Here is a 24815-nt window from a genome sequence, read left to right on the forward strand (position 1 = left end):
AAGAGAACTATCTTTAGTGAGTCCTTCTTTTCCTGACTGCAACTCTCTTCATTCTGCCATCCTTTTCCAACTCCTTGATGGTCCTGCAGGTCCCAGATGCCCCCTGGACAGTGGGTCTGATGGCGTTGCTGATGGTACTGCTCAAACCTGTGGTCCAGGGCAGGGCCACTCCAGGTAAGAGCAGAGCTGCCATTCCCGGAAGGTCTGGCTCAGGGAACAATTCCTAGGGGACTTCCTGTTTATGATCCAGAATCTGAGACAGGTTGTGGGGGCTCCTGCCACAGCCCAGTGTCCTTCCTTCACAGCTAGAGAATCAAACTCGCCCCATATAGGATAGGTTGCTATCTGGCAGCTTTATTCTCTCCATGGACATGGGCACAGTGAATAGAGAGAGGTGCCCAGGAGTCAGGATGTTTGTCTACAGGGAAATTGGGTCAAGAGGTCCAGGATAACTTTGGGCAGACAAGGTTTGCAGAGAGAGAAGTGGGCAAGTGTAGGCTCCTGGATGTTCTCACATCTGCATCCAACCTTGAGGAGACTCAGGCAGAGCCCTTAGCTGGGGTGTCCAACCTCCAAGGATAACTGACGATGCAGTGCTCACAGAGAATGCCTCTCATTCCCCAGGGTGGAGCAGGAGCCCACGCCCCTTGAACAATGAAGGCAAGATGAGAGGGAGACAGGTTGTAGCCCCTGAAGGCATTCTCGTTAAAGGTACTTCTCCCGGCTTCCCCAGAACTTGGTTAAGTATTAGGGTGAGTTGAGACTGGTAGGGAGAATGAGATGAGGATGTGTGGGTATGTGATAGGGATTCAATGACAGCCAAGGAAGCAGTAACAAAGGGAAAAACCTCTGCCTCATGCTGCCTCCCTGTAGCTAGTATAATATCATGGCTTCTGTGATTCACTAGAATGCTCTTAAACTTCTTTTTTATTCATTAATTATTATTATTATACTTTAAGTTCTGGGATACATGTGCAGAACATTCAGGGTTGTTACATAGGTATACTCGTGCTATGGTGGTTTGCTGCACCCATCAACCTGTCATCTACATTAGGTATTTCTCCTAATGCTATCCCTCCCCTAGCCCCCAACACCCCGACAGGCCCTGGTGTGTAATGGTCCCCTTCCTGTGTCCATGTGTTCTCATTGTTCAGCTCCCGCTTATGAGTGAGAACATGCAGTGTTTGGTTTTCTGTTATTTTGCTAATTTGCTGAGAATGATGGTTTCCAGCTTCATCCAAGTACCTGCAAAGGACATAAACTCATCCTTTTTTATGACTGCATAGTATTCCATGGTATATATGTGCCACATTTTCTTTATCTAGTCTATCATTGATGGGCATTTGGCTTGGTTCCAAGTCTTTGCTATTGTGAACAGTGCTGCAATAAACACACATGTGCATGTGTCTTTATAGTAGAGTAATTTATAATCCTTTGGGTATATGCCAAGTAATGGGATTGCTGGGTTAAATGGTATTTCTGGTTCCAGATCCTTGAGGAATCACCACACTGTCTTCCACAATGGTTAAACTAGTTTACACTCCCACCAACAGTGTAAAAGTGTTCCTATTTCTCCACATCCTCTCCAGCATCTGTTGCTTCCTGACTTTTTAATGATTGCCATTCTAACTGGCATGAGATGGTATCTCATTGTGGTTTTAATTTGCATTTTACTAATGACCAGTGATGATGAGCTTTTTTTCATGTTTGTTGGCCACATAAATGTCTTCTTTTGAGAAGTGTCTGCTCATATCCTTCACCCACTTTTTGATGGAGTTGTTTGTTTTTTTCTCATAAATTTGTTTAAGTTCTTTGTAGATTCTGGATATTCGCCCTTTGTCAGATAGGTAAATTGCAAAAATTTTCTCCCATTCTGTAGGTTGCCTGTTCATGCTGATAATAGTTTCTTTTGCTGTGCAGGAGCTCTTTAGTTTAATTAGGTCACATTTGTCAATTTTGACTTTTGTTGCCATTGCTTTTGGTGTTTTAGTCATGAAGTCTTTTTTGCCCATGCCTATGTCCTGAATGTTATTGCCTAAGTTTTCTTCTAGGGTTTCTATGGTTTTACGTCTTATGTTTAAGTCTTTAATCTATCTTGAGTTAATGTTTGTATAAAGTGTAAGGAAGGGGTCCAGTTTCAGTTTTCTGCATATGGCTAGCCAGTTTTCCCAGCACCACTTATTAAATAGGAAATCTTTTCCCCATTGCTTGTTTTTTGTCAGGTTTGTCAAAGATCAGATGGTCGTAGATGTGTGGTGTTATTTCTGAGGCCTCTGTTCTGTTGCATTAGTCGATATATCTGTTTTGGTACCAGTACCATGCTGTTTTGGTTACTGTAGCCTTGTAGTACAGTTTGAAGTCAGGCAGCATGATGCCTCCAGGTTTGTTCTTTTTGCTTAGGATTGTCTTGGCTATACGGGCTCTTTTTTAGCTCCATATGAAATTTAAACTAGTTGTTTCTAATTCTGTGAAGAAAGTCAATGGTAGCTTGATGGGGATAGCACTGAATCTATAAATTACTTTTGGTGTATGGCCATTTTCACGATATTGATTCTTTCTATCCATGAGCATGGAATGTTTTTCCACTTGTTTGTGTCCTCTCTTATTTCCTTGAGCAGTTGTTTGTCGTTCTCCTTGAAGAGGTCCTTCACATCTCTTGGAAGTTGTATTCCTAGGTATTGTATTCTCTTTGCAGCAATTGTGAATGGGAGTTCACTCATGATTTGGCTCTCTGTTTGTCTATTATTGGTGTATAGGAATGCTGGTGATTTCTGCACATTGATTTTGTATCCTGAGACTTTGCTGAAGTTGCTTATCAGCTTAAGGAGATTTTGGGCTGAGATGATGGGGTTTTCTAAATATACAATCAGGTCATCTGTAAATGGAGACAGTTTGACTTCCTCTCTTCCTATTTGAATACCCTTTATTTCCTTCTCTTGCCTGATTGCCCTGGTCAGAACTTCCAATACTATGTTGAATAGGAGTGGTGAGAGGGGACATCCTTGTCTTGCGCTGATTTTCAAAGGGAATGCTTCCAGCTTTTGCCCATTCAGAATGATGTTAACTGTGGGTTTGTCATAAATAGCTCTTATTATTTTGAGATACTTTCCATCAATACCTAGTTTATTGAGAGTTTTTAGCATGAAGGGGTGTTGAATGTTATCAAAAAGCCTTTTCTTCATCTATTGATATATAATGTGGTTTTTGTCATTGACTCTGTTTATGTGATGGATTATGCTTATTGATTTGCATAGGTTGAACCAACCTTACATCCTAGGGATGAAGCTGACTTGATCGTGGTGGATAAGCTTTTTGATGTGCTGCTGGATTCGATTTGCCAGTATTTTACTGAGGATTTTTGCATGGAGGTTTATCAGGGATAGTGGCCTGAAATTTTCTTTTTTTGTTGTGTCTCTGCCAGGTATTGGTATCAAGACGACGCTGGCCTCGTAAAATGAGTGAGGGAGGAGTCCCTATTTTTCTATTGTTTAGAATTGTCACTGCTATTCTATTGGAATAGTTTCAGAAGGAATGGTACCAGTTCCTCTTTTTACCTCTGGTAGAATTTGGCTGTGAATCTGTCTGGTCCTGGGATTTTTTTTTTTCGTTGGTAGGCTATTAATTACTGCCTCAATTTCAGAACTTGTTATTGGTCTATTCAGGGACTTGACTTCTTCCTGATTTAGTCTTGAGAGAGTGTAGATGTCCAGGAATTTATCCATTTCTTCTAGATTTTCTAGTTTATTTGAGTAGAGGTGTTTATAGTATTTTCCAACGGTAATTTGTATTTCTGTGGGATCAGTGGTGATATCCTCTTTATCATTTTTTTATTGTGTCTATTTGATTCTTCTCTCTTTTTTCTTTATTAATCTGGCTAGCGGTCTATATATTTGGTGTATCTTTTCAAAAAGACAGCTCCTGGATTCACTGATTTTTTTTTCAAGGATCTTTCATGTCTCTGTATCTTTCAGTTCTGCTCTGATCTTAGTTATTTCTTGTCTTCTGCTAGCTTTTGAATTTGTTTGCTCTTGCTTCTCTAGCTCTTTTAATTATGGTATTAAGGTGTCAATTTCATATCTTTCCTGCTTTCTCTTGTGGGTATTTAGTGCTGTATATTTCTCTCTAAACACTGCTGTGACTGTGTCCCAGAGATTCTGGTATGTTGTGTCTATGTTCTCACTGGTTTCAAAGAACTTCTTTATTTCTGCCTTAATTTTGTTATTCACCCAGGAATCATTCAGGAGCAGGTTGTTCAGTTTCTATGTAGTTGTGCAGTTTTGAGTGAGTTTCTTAATCCCAAGTTCTAATTTGATTGCACTGTGGTCTGAGAGACTGTTTTGACTTCTGTTCTTTTGCATTTTCTGAGGAGTGTTTTACTTCCAATTATGTGGTCAATTTTAGAATAAGTGTGATGTGGTGCTGAGAAGAATGTATATTCTGTTGATTTGGGGTGCAGAGTTCGGTAGATGTTTATCAGGTCCGCTTGGTAAAGAGCTGAATTCAAGTCCTGAATATCCTTGATAATTTTCTGTCTCATTGATCTAATATTGACAGTGGGGTGTTAAGGTCTCCCACTATCACTGCGTGAGAGTCTAGTATCTTTGTAGGTCTCTGAGAACTTGCTCTTTGAGGCTTTGTTTATTTCTTTTCATTGTTTTTTCTCTAATCTTGTCTTCAGGCTTTATTTCATTAAGTTGATCTTCAATTACTGATATCCTTACTTCTGCTTGATCAATTCGGCTATTGATAATTGTGTATGCTTCACAAAGTTCTTGTGCTGGGTTTTTCAGCACCATAAGGTCATTTACGTTCTTCTCTAAACTGGTTATTCTAGTTAGCAATTCCCGTAACCTTTTTTCAAGGTTCTTAGCTTCCTTGCATTGGGTTAGAACATGCTCCTTTAGCTTGGAGGAGTTTGTTATTACCCACCTTCTGAAGTCTGCTTCTGTCAATATGTCAAACTCATTCTCCATCCAGTTTTGTTCCCTTACTGGTGAGGAATTGTGTTCCTTTGGAGGAGAAGAGGCATTCTGGTTTTTGGAATTTTCAGGCTTTTTGCCCTGGTTTTTCCTCATCTTCATGGATTTATCTACCTTTGTTCTTTGATGGTGGTGAGCTTTGGATGGAGTTTCTGTGTGGACATCTTTTTGGTTGATGTTGATACTATCCCTTTCTGTTTGTTAGTTTTCCTTCCAACAGGTCCCTCTGCTGCAGGTCTGCTGGAGTTTGCTGGAGGTCCATTCCAGACCCTGTTTGCAGTATCACAAGCAGAGGCTGCAGAACAGCAAAGAGTGCTGCCTGTTCCTTCCTCTGGAAGCTTCGTCCCAGAGGTGCACCCGCCAGATGCCATCTGGAGCTCTCCTGTATGAGGTGTCTGTCGACCTCTGCTGGGAGGTGTCTCCCAGTCAGGAGGCACAGGGGTCAGGGACCTGCTTCAGGAGGCAGTCTGTCCCTTAGCAGAGCTCGAGCGCTGTGTTGGGAGATCTGCTGCTTTCTTCAGAGCTGGCAGGCAGGAACATTTAAGTCAGCTGAAGCTGCACCCAGAGCAGCCCCTTCCCCCAGTTGCTCTGTCCCAAGGAGATGGGAGTTTGATCTATAAGCCCCTGACTGGGTCTGCTGCCTTTCTTTTAGAGATGCCCTGTCCAGACAGGAGGAATCTAGAGAGACAGTCTGGCTACAGGGCCTTTGCTGAGCTGCGGTGGGCTCCTCCCAGTTTGAACTTCTCAGCGGCACTGTGAGGGGAAAACTGCCTACTCAAGTCTCAGTAATGGCGGACACCCCTCCCTCAACCAAGCTCAAACATCCAGGTTGACTTCAGATTGCTATGCTGGCAGCAAGAATTTCAAGCCAGTGGATCTTAACTTGCTGGGCTCTGTGGGCATGTGAACCGCTGAGCTAGACCACTTGGCTTCCTGGCTTCAGCCACCTTTCCAAGGGAGTGAATAGTTCTGTCTCGCTGGCATTCCAAGTGCCACTGGAGCATGAAAAAAATTCCTGCAGCTAGCTCAGTGTATGCCCAAACAGCCACCCAGTATTGTGCTTGAAACCCAGGCCCCTGGTGGCATAGGCACCCGAGGGAATCTTCTGGTCTGCGGGTTGTGAGTACCATGGGAAAAGTGTGGTATATGAGCTGGTGCACCATTCCTCACCGCACCGTCCCTCAGGGCTTCCCTTGGCTAGGGGAGGGAGTTCCCCAACCCCTTACACTTCCCTGGATTAGGCAATGCCCCACCCTGCTTTGTCCTGCCCTCTTTGCACTGCACCCACTGTCTAACCAGTCTCAGTGAGATTAGCAGAGTACCTCAGTTGGAAATGCAGAAATCACCCGCCTTCTGCATTGATCTCGCTGGGAGCTGCAGACCAGAGCTGTTCCTATTCAGCCGTCTTGCCACAATCCCCTAGAATGCTCTTAACTTTCTAGAGCAAATTTACACCAATACCATAAGAGGAAAGGCTGTGCCTTACTTTTCCCCTGACTTCCACGTTACCTGCATAGATCCTTCCTTTTAGACTCCTCCACACCCACCTAGGACACCTAGAAAGTATTGTCCTCTTGTCACCTCCTAATTTTCCAGATTAACAGTATTTGAATCTCCTGAGGACAGCCCCTCAAACCCCAAAGCCCCTCACCTATTACCTCAGGTTCATTGTCTGGGAAGGGGAGGAGAACCCGCACTTGTAGTCACAGAGGGGTGCTGAGAACTAACCAGCAGGATGATTCAGCCCTGGGAACTGGAGAGGGGTGAGGCTGGGGAAAGAGGAGGCTGGAGCAGCACTGGTGACACTGAACAGTGTCCAGCAGGAGGTGAGGGATGCGGCACCACAATTCCATAGACAGAGCTGTTGTGTGGGATGAGGGGCAGTGTTGTGAGCCACCAAGGAAACCCAGAGACGGGGGAGCAGAGAGCAGAAGGGGGCATGTGATGCTGCGCAGTGAACGGGGAGAGGGGCCAAGGCTAGGTTGAGTTTGGTGGATGAATGAGATGAGGCAGTGGAGCCATGTGACGGGGACTGAGGGTGGGTTACCAGAGCTCCCTGCGTAGAATGAATGTTCAATCAAAACCTGCTGGAGGGAGAGCTGGAGCCATAGGGGAGTGGGTAGAGTGGACAGGGCCATTTCCACAATTCCCCGCATGCTATTCCAACTCCACACACATCTCCATCCTCAAACAGAGCACAAGAGGAAAGGCACAAGGAGCCAGGCTGTGGCTTAAAGTGAGGGAGGGGAGGGTGAAGAAAAGTTTGGCTGAGACACCACCTAGGGAGCAGGAGATGACACAGCAGGTGGAAAAACCAGACTCCTGGAGGCAACACTCTTTTATCTCTGACAGGCTTTAAAATGGGCTTTTTACAGCTGAGTTTCTTACCTCACCCCACCCACTACCCCAGGCATTAGGGCCACACTCCCGAGTCCTCCTGTCATACCAGCTGGCACTTGCAGAAGCTCATTGTGCATTTGAGTCTTTGGATACTTACTCTTCTGTTAATCTAAGTCCTCAAATAAAATCACTAGCACAGAAGAGAGGTGGGAAGATCCAGTCAGCAAACAGTCAACACTTTTCAACCATTAAGGTCTGGTGCCCATGGAAAGTCTTCCTGGGGTTTTCCAGTAGCTCATAAGCTGATCCAGTTCCTTTTTCATACGCATTTATTTAGCATTTTGCTCCTATTCAAACAGGTCACACAGTGAAAAGAGGAAGGGAACTAACTAACATGGATTGAGCAGTGACAGATACAATACTATGTATTTTGCATATGTGAGCTCATTTGGTTCTCACAGCAATTTTACTAGGTAAATAGAGTTATTACTATTTTGCCTTTCAAGAATTTGAGAGTTGTTAGAAGGTTGTTTCTTGTGGGGAAAAGAACGAGAGATCAGTTTGTTACCATGTCTATATAGAAGGAAGTAGACATAAAAAACTCCATTTAGTTCTGTATTTGAGATGCTGTTAATCTGTGACCTTACCTTCAACTTTGTCCTTGCAAGAGACATGTGCTAAGGTGACTTAGGTTAAAAGGATTTTGGGCGGTGCAGAATGTGCTTTGTTAAACAAGTGCCTAAAGGCTGCTTATGGTTAAAGTCATCAACATTCTCTTAAATCTCAAGAAAGAGAAAAACATTTGTCTCCTGCCCCTCCCTGGGCAGTGGAACATCTCCGGGTAACACCCATTGTGCGTTCTGTTTACTGAGCAAGGAGAAAACCACCTTTAGGAATAAGGTGTGGCTTGCTGGAGCAATACTGCTAAAAGGTTTATGGAGATGTTCGCATATGCATCTCAAGGCACAGCATTTTCCTTTAAACTTATTCATGTCACAGGGATTTTTGTTCATATGTCTTACTGCTGATTTCCTCCCTACCATAGTCCTATTGTCCAGTCACTCCCTTATCTTTTTGATGGTAAAGATAATTGTCAATAAATACTGAGGGAACTCAGAGGCCGGTGCCGGCGTGGGTCCTCTGTAAGCTGAGCGCCGGTCCCCTGGGCCCCGCTTTTCTTTCTCTACACTTTGTCTCTGTGTTTTATTCCTTTTCTCAAGTCTTTCGTTTCCACCTAACGAGAAACACCCACAAGTGTGGAGGGGCAGGCCACCCCTACATTTCTTGCCCAAGATAACTTAGTAATCAGTCGTAGTGCGAGAACTGGAACCCCTACCTGGGACATGTTCCTTTTCTTACCCTTGTGGCCTCCATTATATCTTTCGGCAATTATATTTTAATATACCCTATTCTGAGTGAGAGATGAATTCACTCAGATCATTGGTTTTCAAATTGTGCTCTGGGTAACTCAGTTGTCAAGGGTTCCACAAACAGGATAAAGTTTCCCATATATAAAAAAAAAAAAAAAAAAAATGAAGGTTTCAAATTCCACCATACACTCATCACTTATGTCTGCTTTGCAGGTAAAATTCTATTTAAAAAGTTAAATGTTGCAAAGGAAAGTTTTGAAATTCTTACTCTTCGCCGGGCGCGGTGGCTCAAGCCTGTAATCCCAGCACTTTGGGAGGCCGAGACGGGCGGATCACGAGGTCAGGAGATCGAGACCATCCTGGCTAACACGGTGAAACCCCGTCTCTACTAAAAACATACAAAAAACGAGCCGGGCGAGGTGGCGGGCGCCTGTAGTCCCAGCTACTCCGGAGGCTGAGGCAGGAGAATGGCGTAAACCAGGGAGGCGGAGCTTGCAGTGAGTTGAGATCCGGCCACTGCACTCCAGCCCGGGCGAGAGAGCGAGACATGTCCTCTTATTGGTGAATGAGGAAGAGAAACAAAGACTAACAAATTAAAATGAGAGGATACACACTCAGAGTGGGGCAGTTGAACAGGCAGGGGTGGACTAAAGGGGCTAGGGGCGACGGGCCTGGGTGTTTCGGAGGCTGGAGGCCAAGGCATCGGGAGAAGAAGCAGGTTAGGATATCTGAAGTCCTGGGGTCTTGCCTTAGAGATGACACTGGAAACTACAGGCCGAGTGTATGTTGCCCCTGAGACCAGCCCCACCCCTTCTCCACTGTCCTCTGCCACCAGCTGTGCATCTTCTGTGAGGGGTGAGTTAACAAACGTGAGTTGTAAATTTGTAGAACAAGAAACAGGTGTCCAAAACAAATCTTAATTTGCTATGTGCAAATCACGGTACCTTAATTTCTCCACTGTGACCAGGAACAGATCAGGTCTGAAGAGGCTCAGACAGAAGCAAGCAGACATGTGCTGGGTCATTGCTACTTCTGTATACACATGCACCTGCCAGACACTGCCCATGGTGCTCCCTAGGAAGAACCACAGGTGGAAAAGGCTGCCACACTTCTTTATGTAAAAATGACACCATCAATGCTTCTAAACTTAAAGGAGTCCAGCCACTTAGTATTCTGGTTGTTCTGGTGATTTTCATCGATTAAGATATTTTCCAGGTATTTTGAGATCAAGTCTTTCTACAGCCATGTTTGAAAAGTGAAAATTAACTTTCAGGCTACATTGCCTTATGGCAAACTTGAAGAAGTTTTAAGAAATGCATTTCTGGCCGGGCGCGGTGGCTCACGCCTATAATCTCAGCACTTTGGGCGGCCGAGGTGAGCAGATCTCGAGGTCAGGAGTTCGAGACCAGCCTGGCCAACATGGTGAAACCCCGTCTCTACTAAAGATACAAAAATTATCTGGGCGTGGTGGGTCACGCCTGTAATCCCAGCTACTCAGGAGGCTGAAGCAGGAAAACTGCTTGAACCCGGGAGGCAGAGGTTGCAGTGAGCCGAGATTGCGTCACTGGGCTCCAGCCTGGGCAACAGAGTGAAACTCCATCGAAAGAAAGAGAGAGAGAGAGAAAGAAAGAGAGAAAAGAGAAGGAAGGAAAGAGAGAGAGAGAGGGAGGGAGGAAGGAAGGAAGGAAGGAAGGAAGGGAGGGAGGGAGGGAGGAAGGAAGGAAGGAAGGAGGAAGGAAGGAAGAAGGAAGGAAAGAAGGAAGGGAGAGATGCTCCGAAGAAAGAAGAAAGAAAGAAAGAGAAAGAGAGAATGAGAGGAGAAAGATAGAGAGAGGAAGGAAGGAAGGAAGGAAGGAAGGAAGGAAAGAAGGAAGGGAGAGATGCTCCGAAGAAAGAAGAAAGAAAGAAAGAGAGAAAGAGAGAATGAGAGGAGAAAGATAGAGAGAGGAAGGAAGGAAGGAAGGAAGAAAAGGAAAGAAAATGCATTGAAATGCATTTCTACATTTCCAGCATGCAGAACAGCAAGAGCAAGTTGAGGTATTCTCAAGAAACTGGCAGAGAGAAAAGAGAGCACCTAGCTGTAGAAAGGGAAAGAAGGAAGGGAGGGCTTCCTGGAGGAGGTGGCATTTGAGCAGGGACTGACCTCAGGATGGAAATGTCAGGCAGGAAGTTGGGTAGGGGGAGCAGCTTCTGCCTCCAGGTCCCCGGCTTCTTCCAAGCCTTCTGTTTCTCTGCCTGAGGGACCCTCCCCTTGATGAGATTCTGCTCCTCCCTGAGACTTCACATGAAATATTTCCCCCTCCTCCCCCAGCCGCCAGCAAAAGGGGGTGCTTTCCCTTCAGCGCGCACCCTTCCCTATTGATCACTCAGCCACCCTGGGCAGTGAGTCTCATTCTTTTCAGCAAATCCTCTCGCTGCATGGTGAGAAAACTGAGGCCTGGAGAGGGTCTGTGACCTGCCTGGGACCACAGAACTCGGTAGTAGGAAAAACCATATTTTTAAATCCAGCCCTGAGTGGGAAGGTTTGAGGAAATAGCTAATATTGAGGAGGGGGTGTTGTTGGGGGTGGCACCACCCCCATCTTTCCACCCTCTTCACAGAGAATTCCGTGTACCAGGAACGGCAGGAATGCTACCCATTCAGTAGGACTCAGCGCTTTGTGGAAGGGCTCATCTACAACCGGGAGGAATTTTGACAGCGCAGTGGGGGAGTTCCTAGCAGTGATGGAGCTGGGCGGCCCACGGGCGAGTACTTGAACAGCCAGAAGGACTTTACGGAACGGAAGCGAGCCGAGGTGGACAAGGTGTGCAGACACAAGTACGAGCTGATGGAGCCACTCATCCGGCAGCGCCGAGGTGAGGGCTGTGGACCAGGGCTCCTGGGACAGCCGTTGGGGCCGGGCCCAGGGAGTAGGGGCAGCTGGGCCGGCCTAAGGGACCTTAGTGCCAGGAGGGAAGGGGACTTTGGGCTGGGAATTGCTGGGAGGAGCCCAACCGGAGTTTGTCAGGAGGGTGAGCCCAGAGACTGGGCTGAGCATGGAGTGAGGAGGATGGAGGGAGAGAGACTCCTGGGACTTCATCAGGCCTAGCAGCTGACTGCATGTGGGGTGAGGGGAAAGGTCACAGGACAGCGTGCAGGGGTGTGGTGTGGAGATGGAGGTGGAGATGACACAGCAGGCTACACAGAGAAGAAACCTGCAGGGAGACCCCTGGGTTTGAGATGCTTGAGGGGCAGATGGATGGTCTGATGCGCAGGTAGAGAGAAGAGTTTGCGGCCTGGGAGGGGCCTGGGCTACATGAGACCACCCAGAGAGAGGGGACCCAGCGGGAGGAGCATAAGACTGGATCCTGGGAACTGGACATTGTGATTTTGAAACGGCTCCATTGTCTGGGTATATACCCGGGTTTTTTGTCATGGCCGAGAAAATTCACGACACAGACACACATGAGGAGTGGGTTTGGGAGTGTAAAGTTTAATAGAAAAGAAGAGAGAAAATCCTTCCTCATGCTGAGAAAGCGGGTTGCCCAAAAGAGGGTCTGCGGTTTGTGGTAGAATGCAATCAGTTTTGTACAGAGGCTTGAGGAAGCGGTGATTGATTTACAAAGGGCTCAGGGGATTGGTTTGACCAGTTGTGTCACTTACACAGCCCACGAAAAGACTGACTCTCCCACCCTAGTCTTTTATTATTCAAATGCGGCCTCCAACTGGTGGTGGACATGATACCTGTACATGTGGTTTTACCTGGAGGCTGCCATGACACCCGTAAACGCGGTAACAAGGAAAAGCGAGTGGGAACCGCTATATTGGATGTACCTGACTTCCAGGTACAGCTGCCAGTATTTACATGTAAAAGCTTCAAGTTTGCATATCTATGCCTGAGTTTTCAGGCTGCTTTCTGTTAGAGAAGAAATGGTTTGGGGCTGCTTTTTATTAAGGGAAAATTCCATTGAGACCTTTTACTCTTTCTAGCTGCCTAAAAATAATTTCTTAATAACTCCCGTATTATTTCCTCCCTCAGGAGACGTAACCATAACTGCTGTTAGGGGTATTGGATGACGATTCTTTCTGGCTACTTCCTGCTGAAAAGGGGCGTCGTGTTGGGGCGCTGCAGTTGGGGCTTCTCCTGAGGTTGATCTAAGGCTTCTTGGAAGAATGACATGTCCGTGTGTAGCTTTGTTTGCAGCACCATTTGAAGTTTGATTGCTTCTAGGCAAAAAGAGATAAATTTTACAAGAAGGTTTAAAATATAGGGTTACCATATGAGTATTAAGATTACCACTATTAGTAGGGGTCCTACAGACCATAACTATGACAGTAGAGTTTTGATACCTGTTAAGTTACACCAATAGATTGTAATACTGGCTTATCTCCACTAGATGTCGCTGTACATCACCAGAAAGGTTAATATAAAAGTAACATTTCTTTTGCAAAAAACATATATTTCCCCCTTGACTTGCTACTAGGGCATAATTTTAAGTTTAGGCCATTCTTTATAACTTATGATATGATTGGGAGAAATATGTTATTGGGTGGCTAAAATAACTTTGGTGCCAATGTTGGCAATTCCTTTCCTTTATTAAATTCCTTAATTATTAAATTCTTTCATGACTTTCACAGACCCACTTACAGCATACTCAACTTTCTGACTTATCCTAAACATCCTTCCTTTAAACAACCAGTTCCTTTAAACAACCAGTCATTTCCTTTTAGGACAAGAATTTACTATACAAGATCTTTTCTTATATAAAATCTCTTTCTTTCTAACCTTCTTTCCATAGCTTAGAGTGCACCATATTACCAATCTTCAATAAAAAGTCCTATTAAACTTAGTGATAGTAAAACTTCCATGCTTACTTCTTGTCTGTAACTATTACTCCTGCTGTAAGCAAAACAAACTTGACCAAATCCTTCCTGCAATTATTAATTCTGTCATAAAGATGATAATTAGGCAAAATATTACAGCAATTAGAATTTTACAACCAGAATTCCACATTGTGGGTGCTACAGTATATAATTCTATTGCAAATAATAGCATGACTGTAATAATTCCCACAAAAGTGGTGTAGTAAATAATTTCCGTTTAAAAGTTTACTTGCCAAGATCTAATGTTTCCCTTTGGGGATTTACAAAGTAACAAATGCAGTCCCATGTATAATTAAAATCTCCCTGCAAATATGCATTAAAAATAAGTTCTAATACTGGACAGTGAATTTTGAGAGGAAAGGTAGAAATGATAAACAGTACCTGGTGAGGTATGAATGGCACTAAGATGAGTAGCCCTCACTCATTTACTTATCTTTCATGATTTTCAGCTTAAGATCTTCTATTTCTCCACATTGATATTCAGGATGTTCCTCTGGGCTGTCAAAGGTTGCTCCCTCAGCTTTTCAGGCTTTGACTTGAGTGTGATAAATTCAGAAGTTGATACCTGTAACTTTTACTGCTGAGGGGGTTGAAAGAAGACCTGTGTAGGGCCCTTCCCGCTTGGCTTAGGGAAGGGGAGAGAGAGAGATGAGTTTTCACTAATACCAAATTTTCTGGCTAAGTAAAGGTGGTCCAGTTTCCTGGGGCTGGCCTTTTGCTGGTTGTGCCAATTCCTGTTGGAAGTGAGCTAGAGAGGTTACATTTTTAAACTTAGAGGTTTTCTGCCTGAAAACAATCTCTGAGCTCATTGATACGTTTTATCCTTTCTTACATGAAAAGCTTGGTGAAAGATTTTAAGGACTTCCCATTGACTGGAGGCTGGTAAACGGCGTTTGTCATCCTCAGGGCTGGGATACCCTTGAGAAATGGCTTATTTTATTTCTGCAGGGGAATAAACTGAGGTTTCAATTCTCGTATGGAGGCTTCTGAGATTAAAAGGGCTTGAAGTGTATTAATGCCTTGAGGTTTCCTTGCCCCGGTTTAGCTCCCTGGTCAGCGAACCTATTTCCTTTGGCTGCTTCATCGGTTCCCTTTTGATGTTCCCTATAATGCGTTACTGCTATTTTTCATGAAAGGAAAACTGAGGATAATAACCTGTCAATTTCCTGGTGATATTTCATAGGAGATCCTTTAGTGGTAAGAGAATGTCTTTCCTTTTATTTTTTTATTTTTTTATTTTATTTTATTTTTTTTTTTTTTTGAGACGGAGTCTTGCTCTGCCACCCAGGCTGGAGTGCAGTGGCCGGATCTCAGCTCACTACAAGCTCCGCCTCCCGGGTTTACGCCATTCTCCTGCCTCAGCCTCCCGAGTAGCTGGGACTACAGGCGCCCGCCTCATCGCCCGGCTAGTTTTTTGTATTTTTTTTTTTTAAGTAGAGACGGGGTTTCACCATGTTAGCCAGGATGGTCTCGATCTCCTGACCTCGTGATCCGCCCGTCTCGGCCTCCCAAAGTGCTGGGATTACAGGCTTGAGCCACCGTGCCCGGCCTTTCCTTTTAAATAGCAGCATGAACACGGAGAACTAAGTAGCTATCTTTCCCTTGCTTAATTTAAGTGCTCCTGCAAGAGCTGTTAGTTCAGTTAATTGAGTGCTTGTGTCTGGGAGAGACATTATTTAGAGTGACTACTGCTTATCCGGCCTTATGTATTCTTGCTTTACCTGCTGTTTGTTAGCTAAAGGCTCCCCTAGAGGACAGTAATCCTGCTACATTATGTGGGGTGTAAACAGCTAAATTATTTCCTAAGGTTAATTTGGAGGTTTCTTTGACTGGTAGAGCCATAGTGAAAATGGCTTGGAAGCATGTGTGAACAATAGGTCCTCCTAAATGCAATTAGAAGGCTGAGAAAAATATTGAAATAGAGTTTTTCCTGAGACCCCTTACAATCATGCTATGGGAAGAAGAGCGGCCTGGATTAAAGAGGAGAAAAGAGAGAGAGGCTGGCTGTACTGTTTAGAAGGAGGTCTACTTTCCTTCCTTCAATTTCCAGAATCACCTGGCGGCTCCTGTGCTGCAATGGCAGTTTGAGCCACTGGAGCTGGGGTTTGAGCCCCAGGACCCATCAGTCCTGCTGGGCCATCTGTGAGATGGGTTCTGACCCCAGTGACCGCCGTCTCCGGGGGCAGTTTGATCTCCCGTGGTCTCCACCACAGACTGGGCAAGGTTGAGGTGGCTTCCTCTTGCTGTTTGGGCACTCCTTTTTAAAATGCCCTGGCTTCCCACACTGATAGCAACTAGCGGATGCACCTCAGGGATCCTGGACTTTGCAAGCCTGCAAAGCTGCTACTACAGCCTCTGTCTTTCTCCTGAGCTTTCTCTTTTTTGGGGCCTCCTCCTGGTCCCTATTATAAGTGACCACCTGGCCGGGCGCGGTGGCTCAAGCCTGTAATCCCAGCACTTTGGGAGGTCGAGACGGGCGGATCACGAGGTCAGGAGATCGAGACCATCCTGGCTAACACGGTGAAACCCCGTCTCTACTAAAAAATAAAAAAAATTAGCCGGGCGAGGTGGCGGGCGCCTGTAGTCCCAGCTACTCAGGAGGCTGAGGCAGGAGAATGGCGGGAACCCGGGAGGCGGAGCTTGCAGTGAGCTGAGATCCGGCCACTGCACTCCAGCCTGGGCGACAGAGCGAGACTCCGTCTCAAAAAAAAAAAAAAAATAAGTGACCACCCTCAGGAGGTTTTCCAAGGTGTTATCTGGTCCTATAGCTTGCTTCTGCAGTTTCCTTCTAATATCAAGAGCTGCCTATGTAATAAACTTGTCCTTTAGAATGAGCTGTCCCTTGATTGAATCAGGAGCTAAGGAAGTGTGCTCTATTAGTGCCTCTCTCAGCCTTTCCATAAAAGCTGCAGGATTCCCACCTGGCTTTTGGTCTATCATAGACAGTTGAGAGGAATTATGAGGTCAGGCCTTAGTTCTTCATAGGCCCTCTAACATTCATATTTAAAAGTGCTTCCATTTCTATTCATTTGCAGAGCTATTGGGGTCCCAATTGGGGTTGTCGAGAGGAATTGCTTCCCTTCCTATTGGGAATGGTGTTTCTGCTATTTTTTCACTTTCCCTATCTCTTTTCTTCCCTTTTGGTATATTATAGGAGACATGTTGCTCATCGCCAAAAGTATCTGCTGCCTGCAAATCTGCCTGCTTTTCAGCTGTGGTTAGAGTTTGGTTTAGGAGCAGCATAACATCCTTCCATGTGAGGTGAAACACCTTAGTTAAATTCTGGAAAGCTTCCATATACCTATTGGGGTTGTCGGAAAATTGGCATAAGTCTTCCTTTGTTTGCCTAAGGTCCTGTAATGAAAAGGGAGCTTGAGGTTGAAGGGGACCAGCCCCTCCACACCTGTGGGTATTTCTGGTCAGGTGGGACAAGAGACTGAGAAAAGAAATAAGACACAGAGACAAAGTATAGAGAAAGAATAGTGGGCCCAGGGGACCAGCACTCAGCATACGGAAGACCCACGCCAGCAATTGTCTGAGTTCCCTCAGTATTTATTGATCACTATCTCTACCATCTCAGGAAGGGGATGTGGCAGAACTATAGGGTAATGGTGGGGAGAGGGTCAGCAGGAAAACATGTAAGCAAAGGACTCTGTGTCATAAATAAGTTTAAGGAAAGGTGCTGTGCCTGGATGTGCATGTAGGCCAGATGTTTGACTTTACACAAACATCTCAGTGCTGTAAAGAGCAGTATTGCCACCAGCATGTCTCACCTCCAGCCATAAGGCAGTTTTCTCCTATGTCAGTAAGTAGAATGTACGATGGGGTTTTACACTGAGACATTGCATTCCCAGGGATTGAGGAGGAGACAGATGCCTTCCTCTTATCTCAACTGCAAAGAGGGCCTTCCTCTTTCACTAATCTTCCTCAGCACAGACCCTTTACGGGTGCTGGGCTGGGGGACGGTCAGGTCTTTCCCTTCCCATGTGGCCATATCTCAGGCTGTCTCAGTGGGGGGAACCCTTGGACAATACCCAGGCTTTCTTGGGCAGAAGTCCCTGCGGCCTTCCACAGTGCATTGTGTCCCTGGGTACTCAAGACTGGAGAATGGAGATGACTTTTACCAAGCATACTGCCTGCAAACACATTTTTAACAAAGCACATCCTGCACAGCCCTAAATCCATTAAACCTTGAGTCAATACAGCACATGTTTCTGCGAGCACAGGGTTGGGGCTAGAGTTACAGATTAACAGCATCTCAAGGCAGAAGAATTTTTTTACTACAGATCAAAATGGAGTTTCTTATGTCTTCCTTTTTCTACATAGACACAGCAACAGTCTGATTTATCTTTATTTCCCCCACATTGGTGACCCCAAATAAGGGGAATTCTCAGATAGTTCCCTTGGAAACTGCCTAATTCTGGGGGATTCTTTTCTATAGGCCTATCTGATATGCCTATTTAAAAAGTTAGGCTGATCTCACAACACTTGCAAAGGTTTCGTAAAAATGCCATGCCCTTATGCAAAAGAAAATGAATCACTTTTCTATTCAAAGTCCTGAGGTTAAAGGAGTTCCAGTGTTTCAGAGTGCACTCCAGAGGGGTGCAAGCTGAAGCTAGTCTGTCACCCATCTAGAAAAAGAAGTGAGGATAAAAGTGTCATTTCAGTCCCCATTCTTTCATTGTGACCCAGGGTGGAGGGGAAGACAGTGGAAGTGTCCTCCCTACTGTATTCTCTCCTTGGTTCCTGGGTCCTGGCAACGCATTAAATGTGCCACCCATGGTTGTATGCATGGTCCTCCAAGCCATGGAACTGGATAAGCTAAGGGATGGGATTAATCATGCTTTACCCACACAACGTTAGCTTAACCACCTTATGTGATCCCCTCTGACATCTTAAATTTGTGTGATCTGCCTGGCTCCCCGAAAAATCTCCAGAGAGACTGTGTCATCTTTGGGTAGGCTCCTTTAATGGAAGCAATGTGCTAGATTGCCTACCATTATGGACCATGCTAAAACATTTACCCTTAGCAAAATGGCTCTGGTTAACTTCTGAACCTAAAATCCCCTTGCTAATTAAGTACTGTCCTAACTGGAGACAGAAATGAACATGGGAACCTAATGGCAGTTTTTCCTGCCGATGGGACAGTATCAGAACTAGAATTTCACTGTAGAGGACATTGTACTCCTAATTGTTGAAGACAGAGCTTTCCCGTTCACATTAGAGGCTTTTCTAGTGGTATGGAAAGAAAGAATTTGGAAGCTGCAGTGTTAACGATAAAACACCGACAGGGTGCCTGATGAAGAGGATTTCTATTTCCTCTAGGTGGTGGTGTTGGCTTAGAAATACCATGTGCTCACCAGAGACAGGATAGAGTAAGAGTTACTGCCTGTGGCATTTGCCGGTCTTCCCTAACATGACTGTTTCCCTGAACTGTAAAACTTTCCGCAAATTGCACACACAGAGAGGACAGGAGACATAGTGACCACAGATAGAAAAGAAAGGAAAATTTTGCAACAGCTGGAGATCCATTACCAATGCCTGGACAGGCTGTCGGAGGCTGGGTTCAGTCCAGAAGCCTTTGAGTAACACCAGGGTGTACCCTGGCCAGAAATTTTCAGTTGCCCCAAGACTTTTCCCAGCCTCATGTGATGGTGAAGTTATCCATGAAAGAAAACTGGTATGAAGAGAGCCTTGAAATTAAAGAACAGATTTGAGGTTTGCTCTATGCTCACCGCTCTGATATTTCTATCTTCCATTCTGATTCGGATCATCCCGGATGAGCTCCCAAAATGAAACAGCTCCATTGTCTGGGTATATACCCTGGTTCTTTGCCATAGCCGAAAAAAGAATTCACAACACGGACACACACAAGGCGTGGGTTTAGGAGCGGAAAGTTTAATAGAAAAGAAGAGTGAGAGAAAAAGCCTCCTAATGCTGAGAAAGTAGGTCGCCCAAGAGAGGGTCTCCTGTTTGTAGTGGAACACAATTGGTTTTGTACAAGGCTTGAGGAGGCAGTGATTGATTTACATAGGGCTCAGGGGATTTGTTTGACCAGGTGTGCCATTTATATAACCTGCAAAAAGACTGGCCCTCCCACCCTAGTCTTTTATTATACAAATACAGCCTCCACCTGGTGGCGGCCATGATACCTGCACACGTGCTTTAACTTGGAGGCTGCCATGACACCTGTAAACATAGAAGGAAAAGAGGGTGAGAATGCCATATTGAATTACCTGGCTTCCAGTTACAGCTGCTTGCATTTACATATAAAAGCTCCTAGTTTGCATATCTATGCCTGAGTTTTCAGGCTGCTTTCTGTTAGAGAAAAAAATGGTTTGGGGCTGCTTTTTATTAAAGGCAAATTCCACCAATTTAATTTTACCCTTTCTAGCTGCCTAAAAATAATCTTTTAATAACCCACCCCTTTATTAATTTGGCCAAGAGAGAAATCCTGTGAAGGAAACCAAAAAGCACTAGTGAGACTTGCACTAAACAAGGACCTTTGTCCTAGAGAGAGAGGAAAGAATGAAGGGGGAGGAGGAGGAGGCTCAGGAGGTCACACCATTGATCCCTCTGTTCCTGGGAAAGTGGAAGGAATATCATCCAATAAGAGGGAGAAGATGGACACATTGAGTAAGGATGAGGAGTGACATGGGTTTAGGAAAGTTGCTGAGGTAATTGGTTGAGAGAGGTGTCCAAATAAAAGTAATACAATTTGCAAAAACTGTCACTAAGACTTCATAGAGGCCCAAATCAGCAACGTGGCAGCATTTTCTTTCATGGTAATCAGCTGCCAGATTGCAGAGACCCCCTGATGCCAGTCTAAGGAGTGTGGGTTTCTCCTCTTGAGGAGAGAGACCCTCTCATACTGAGGAGAGAGAGAGAGACCCTCTCATATTGTTTTATACTCAGTACCTGTTTTAAGAAAAAAAACAAGGAAGTAAAACCAAAGACAGGCAGCCCGGTGCCAGGTCCAAAACAAGGCCTGGGCCTGCCTGGCCTAAACCCAGTAGTTAAAAATCAATTCATAACTTAGAAACCGATAGTATTCATAGATTCCAGGCATTGTATAAAAGAACGTAGTGAAACTCCCTCCCGGCCCTGTTTTGTTTCTCTCTGACCACCAGTGCATGCAACCCCGTCACGTACCCCTTGCTTGCTCAAATCAATCATGATGCTTTCATGTGAAATCTTTAGTGTTGTGAGCCCTTAAAAAGGACAGAAACTGTGCACTCTGGGAGCTCGGATTTTAAGGCAGTAGCTTGCCGATGCTCCCAGCTGAATAAAGCCCTTCCTTCTACAACTCGGTGTCTGAAAGGTTTTGTCTGCGGCTCATCCTGCTACACTCTAGGCCAGCAGTTCCCCAACCTCGCTGCTCAGAAGACTCTCCTTGAGATCCTCTGTGAAGCAAAGATTCCCCCCGACTCACTGCCTAGAGATTCAGATTCCCCGGGTGGGGAGGTCTGGAGATCTATGTTTTTAATCAGCTCCCAAGTGATTCCCAGTAGCCAGATAAGTGTCAGAACACTGAATATTTTTTTAAATCTTCAGAAACCTTCAAATGAAAATGACAAGGCTGGAAATCTGTTTTCGGAAGACTGTGAAGTCAGTTGGAGAGAGCAGGAACCAGAGGCAGAGAGATGAGGTAAGAAACTACTACTATTGTCCAGGAAAATCATAATAAGGGCATGAATTAGAATAAAGAAAAACAAAGGGGTAGGGGAGACGGAGGAAGGAGGAGGATAGAAGTCCTGGCCATTCCCGTGTGGATGCCCACCCAAATCTAGAAGTAATTGAGCAAAGGCAACTAGAACAAACAGGAATCCTTGCCTTGGTGAAATATATTTGAACTGGGTCAGAAATGAGGCCAATGGGTATCAAGCCTTAGCTCTAGCGCCCCCTGGAGGTCTCTGATGTGCTCCGGGCTGACCAGCTCCTGACAAAGAAGATGGAGCAAAGTGCTTCTCATGGAATGTTCTGGGACCTTAAAACAGACACCCATATGATTTTCATGCTTCCCAGGATACCTATGGGGAAGAAGTTCCACTTAATCCACAGTTGGGATTCAGACATGGGTTGACCAGTCTGATGGATGTTGAGTTTATGGAGGTGGTTGAAGTAGAGCGAGAGCCAAGTGCTTCTGAAATAAAATCACATTGAGGGAAGAGGCTGTGAATGTGGATAATCCTGGACATAAGGCAAAAATACCACAGGAAGTAAGTGTTATGGGTTAGTTCAAGACTGTTGATTTACCTGGCACAGGCCCACGTCAGGGTATTTGTGTTCTCAAGAACAGAGTAAATAAGGACCTAGAAGCTCTGATTTGGAACATTCCTGTAATTGGGCTGTTCTCTAGGGGCAGCTGGCCCTTTTCTGCCTTCTGTGGAGGAAAAGGGTACTGGCAGCTGAGGTCCAAAGGAAAAGCTGCAGGTGGTAGTATGGAAATTGATCTGTAAGCAGCAGAAAAAGAGGGGGCAAAAATAGAGAGGTGCCAAGGCACAGCCAGCACGTGGTTATCTGTGAGAACCTCAATGGACGTGACAACACAGTTTAGAGGAGGAACTTAGGGAAAAGGATGGGATTTCTACCATTTAAGCATGTAGGGGCTCAGGATATTATGTAAATAGGAGGATTTTGAGTGTAGGCAAGGCCCGAAAATCCATAGCTTACTTGCAGAATAAGTCATGTCAAGCTCACTTTATTTTCTTGGTATATTTATGAAATATAGTTATTGGATTAATAGACCATGGGAATGTTGTTTATATATATATATATTAATTTCAAGAAATTATCTGAGCAAATTTTTCATCTTTTACATCAGGATAGAGCACTCAAAAGATAAGGTAGTGTCACTGCTGATTAAATATTCTTTGTCCAAAGGCTGTTAATCAGTGGCTGATAGACAAGATTTCTTTTAAATGTGCTACAAACTGGTAAGTTTATGTGCCTCCTATTCTTCTCAATACTATTTCTATTTCTCAGTACTCCCCATATCCACTGGCCTAATCACATCATTCCTTTCTTTTTTTTTTTTTTTGAGACACAGTTTCACTCTTGTTGTCCAGGCTGGAGTGCAATGGTATGATCTCAGCTCACCGTAACCTCCGCCTCCCGGGTTCAAGCAATTGTCCTGCCTCAGCCTCCTGAGTAGCTGGGATTACAGGCATGCACCACCACACCCAGCTAACTTTGTATTTTTAGTAGAGACAGGGTTTCTCCATGTTGGTCAGGCTGGTCTCGAACTCCCAGCCTCAGGTGATCCACTTGCCTCAGCCTCCCAAAGTGCTGGGATTACAGGCATGAGCCACTGTGCCCGACCATCATTCCTATTTTCAACATCTAGAAATCAGTTCCATAATGAGCATGTCTAAAAAATAATAATCTCAAATGCTATTCCACTTTTCCACTTCCCCACTCCTAGTCCAGCCGAGGCTGAACGTCACCCCCTCCAAAAAGGGGCCCCTGCAGCACCACAACCTGCTCGTCTGCCATGTGACAGATTTCCACCCAGGCAGCATTCAAGTCCGATGGTTCCTGAATGGACAGGAGGAAACAACTGGGGTCGTGTCCACCAGCCTCATCCGTAATGGAGACTGGACCTTCCAGATCCTGGTGTTGCTGGAAATGACCCCCCAGCAGGGAGACGTCTACACCTGCCAAGTGGAGCACCCTAGCCTGGACAGTCCTGTCACCGTGGAGTGGAGTGAGGGTCTAATGACCCTCTAGACTCCACCTCTGAAGAGCAGGGCACTCTCTGGCTCTGGGGTTCACTCGTCTTGTCTTCTGCGTCTATACCCTGGGGCCATGTCCGACCCCATTTTTCTTCCATACAAGACCCTGAGTGTAGTTTTAATCTGGGGGCAATGGAGACTTGCCTGTCCCAGCCTAGGAGGTCCTAAGGATTCATAGTTCCTCTCCTTGTCCAAGAATCTAGGGACGCAGACACCTTCCTGAACTGACCTTACACATGGGAACTATTGTCTTCCTTCAGCCTTTTAGCTTATTCTAGTTATTTTGAAAGGCAACTAATTGAATCTGCATTTGTCTGTTGTTGAGGTCACACCCTCTGTTCCAGAATTGAAAGAGTGACTGTTTCTCAATTTCCTATTATGCGAGGTGTATCCCCCTCACTGTCCTCATGCCGATATTCTGCATCAGGCTCCAGGATCTCAGACAGGACGTGAGCAGGGGTGCAGCTGCTGGAGGTGACACTCAACATGAGCCTGTTCTTCACAGAGACACAGTCTGATTCTACCCAGACCAAGATGCTGACAGGAGCCGCGGGCTTCGTGCTGGGGCTCATCATCTGTGGAGTGGGCATCTTCATACACAGAAGGAGCAAGAAAGGTGAGAAATCCTGTGAGGTGACCGATACCTGCCTTCCTCCTGACTTGCTCACCCTTCTTCCATGATGAGGGGCTGAGACAAAAAAGCACTGCCAGAGAGCTTACTGAAATCACATAGTCAGGGAACAAGGACAGCTTCTAAGGAGAGAGGAATCCCAGCCTGGCATCTTGATGCAGCCAGATGCATGAAGTCCCAGTTACTCAGGCTCCTGCAGGGCGTCCATTGAGCGATGGGCAATGGAAGTGTGACGGAAACGTTTCTCTAATTGTCTGAGGTGGTTTCAATAGCTGAATACGTTCTCTTTCCTCCTGTCATTTCAGTTCAACAAGGATCTGCATAAACAGGCAATATTCCTGCTTTGATTTCCTTATTGGGGGAGTTACAGGAGGACATAAGTCCTTTCTGTGCATTGTGACACTGAGGCTTCTCTAGGAAAAGAGTCTGAGGCCTGAACCCCTGTTTCAACCTCAGCCCTGGGATGAGTGGGGAAAGAGCATTGCCTGGCTCCATTGCTAAAGGAAGCTCAGATCAATTCTATTCTTTATCAGCATGAGATTCAGTCTCTCACCATTATTTTTGTCTCCTGGGACTTAAAGGAAGGGGGCCAGCAACCTGGGATAACTTTGTTTTTTACCTTCACTGGGTTCCTGACCTTGCCTAAAAGACTAATGTGCCTTGGAACAAGCATGTTCTGTTTCTTTAGTCCCAGTATCTGCTTGAAGGACAGACCCCCCAGCCTCCCAAGAGGATGCTGCTGCTGAGCAGTTGCCCTGATCTATCATTCTGTTCCTGGATTCAATGCATGGTTTCTCTCATGGGGCCTCCAGCCAAGTTCCTTTCTCCTTAGTGCCATCAATAATCAAAACCCAACATGATTGTTTTCTGTTAAGAATATATACCAAGTCATGTCTCA

General features: G+C 45.3%; 1 pseudogene across 1 annotated transcript; it reads left to right on the plus strand.

The window, feature by feature from the left end:
• On the plus strand, nt 1-24815 carry LOC117087027 (annotated as a pseudogene). Its single transcript, XR_004438647.1, has 6 exons — nt 1-174; nt 11290-11544; nt 22977-23258; nt 23792-23902; nt 24223-24249; nt 24547-24815. The product of XR_004438647.1 is annotated as an HLA class II histocompatibility antigen, DP beta 1 chain-like (transcript).

Source organism: Trachypithecus francoisi, unplaced genomic scaffold (assembly GCF_009764315.1).
Source record: "Trachypithecus francoisi isolate TF-2019V2 unplaced genomic scaffold, Tfra_2.0 Lachesis_group10, whole genome shotgun sequence".
Classification (NCBI taxonomy): domain Eukaryota; kingdom Metazoa; phylum Chordata; class Mammalia; order Primates; family Cercopithecidae; genus Trachypithecus; species Trachypithecus francoisi.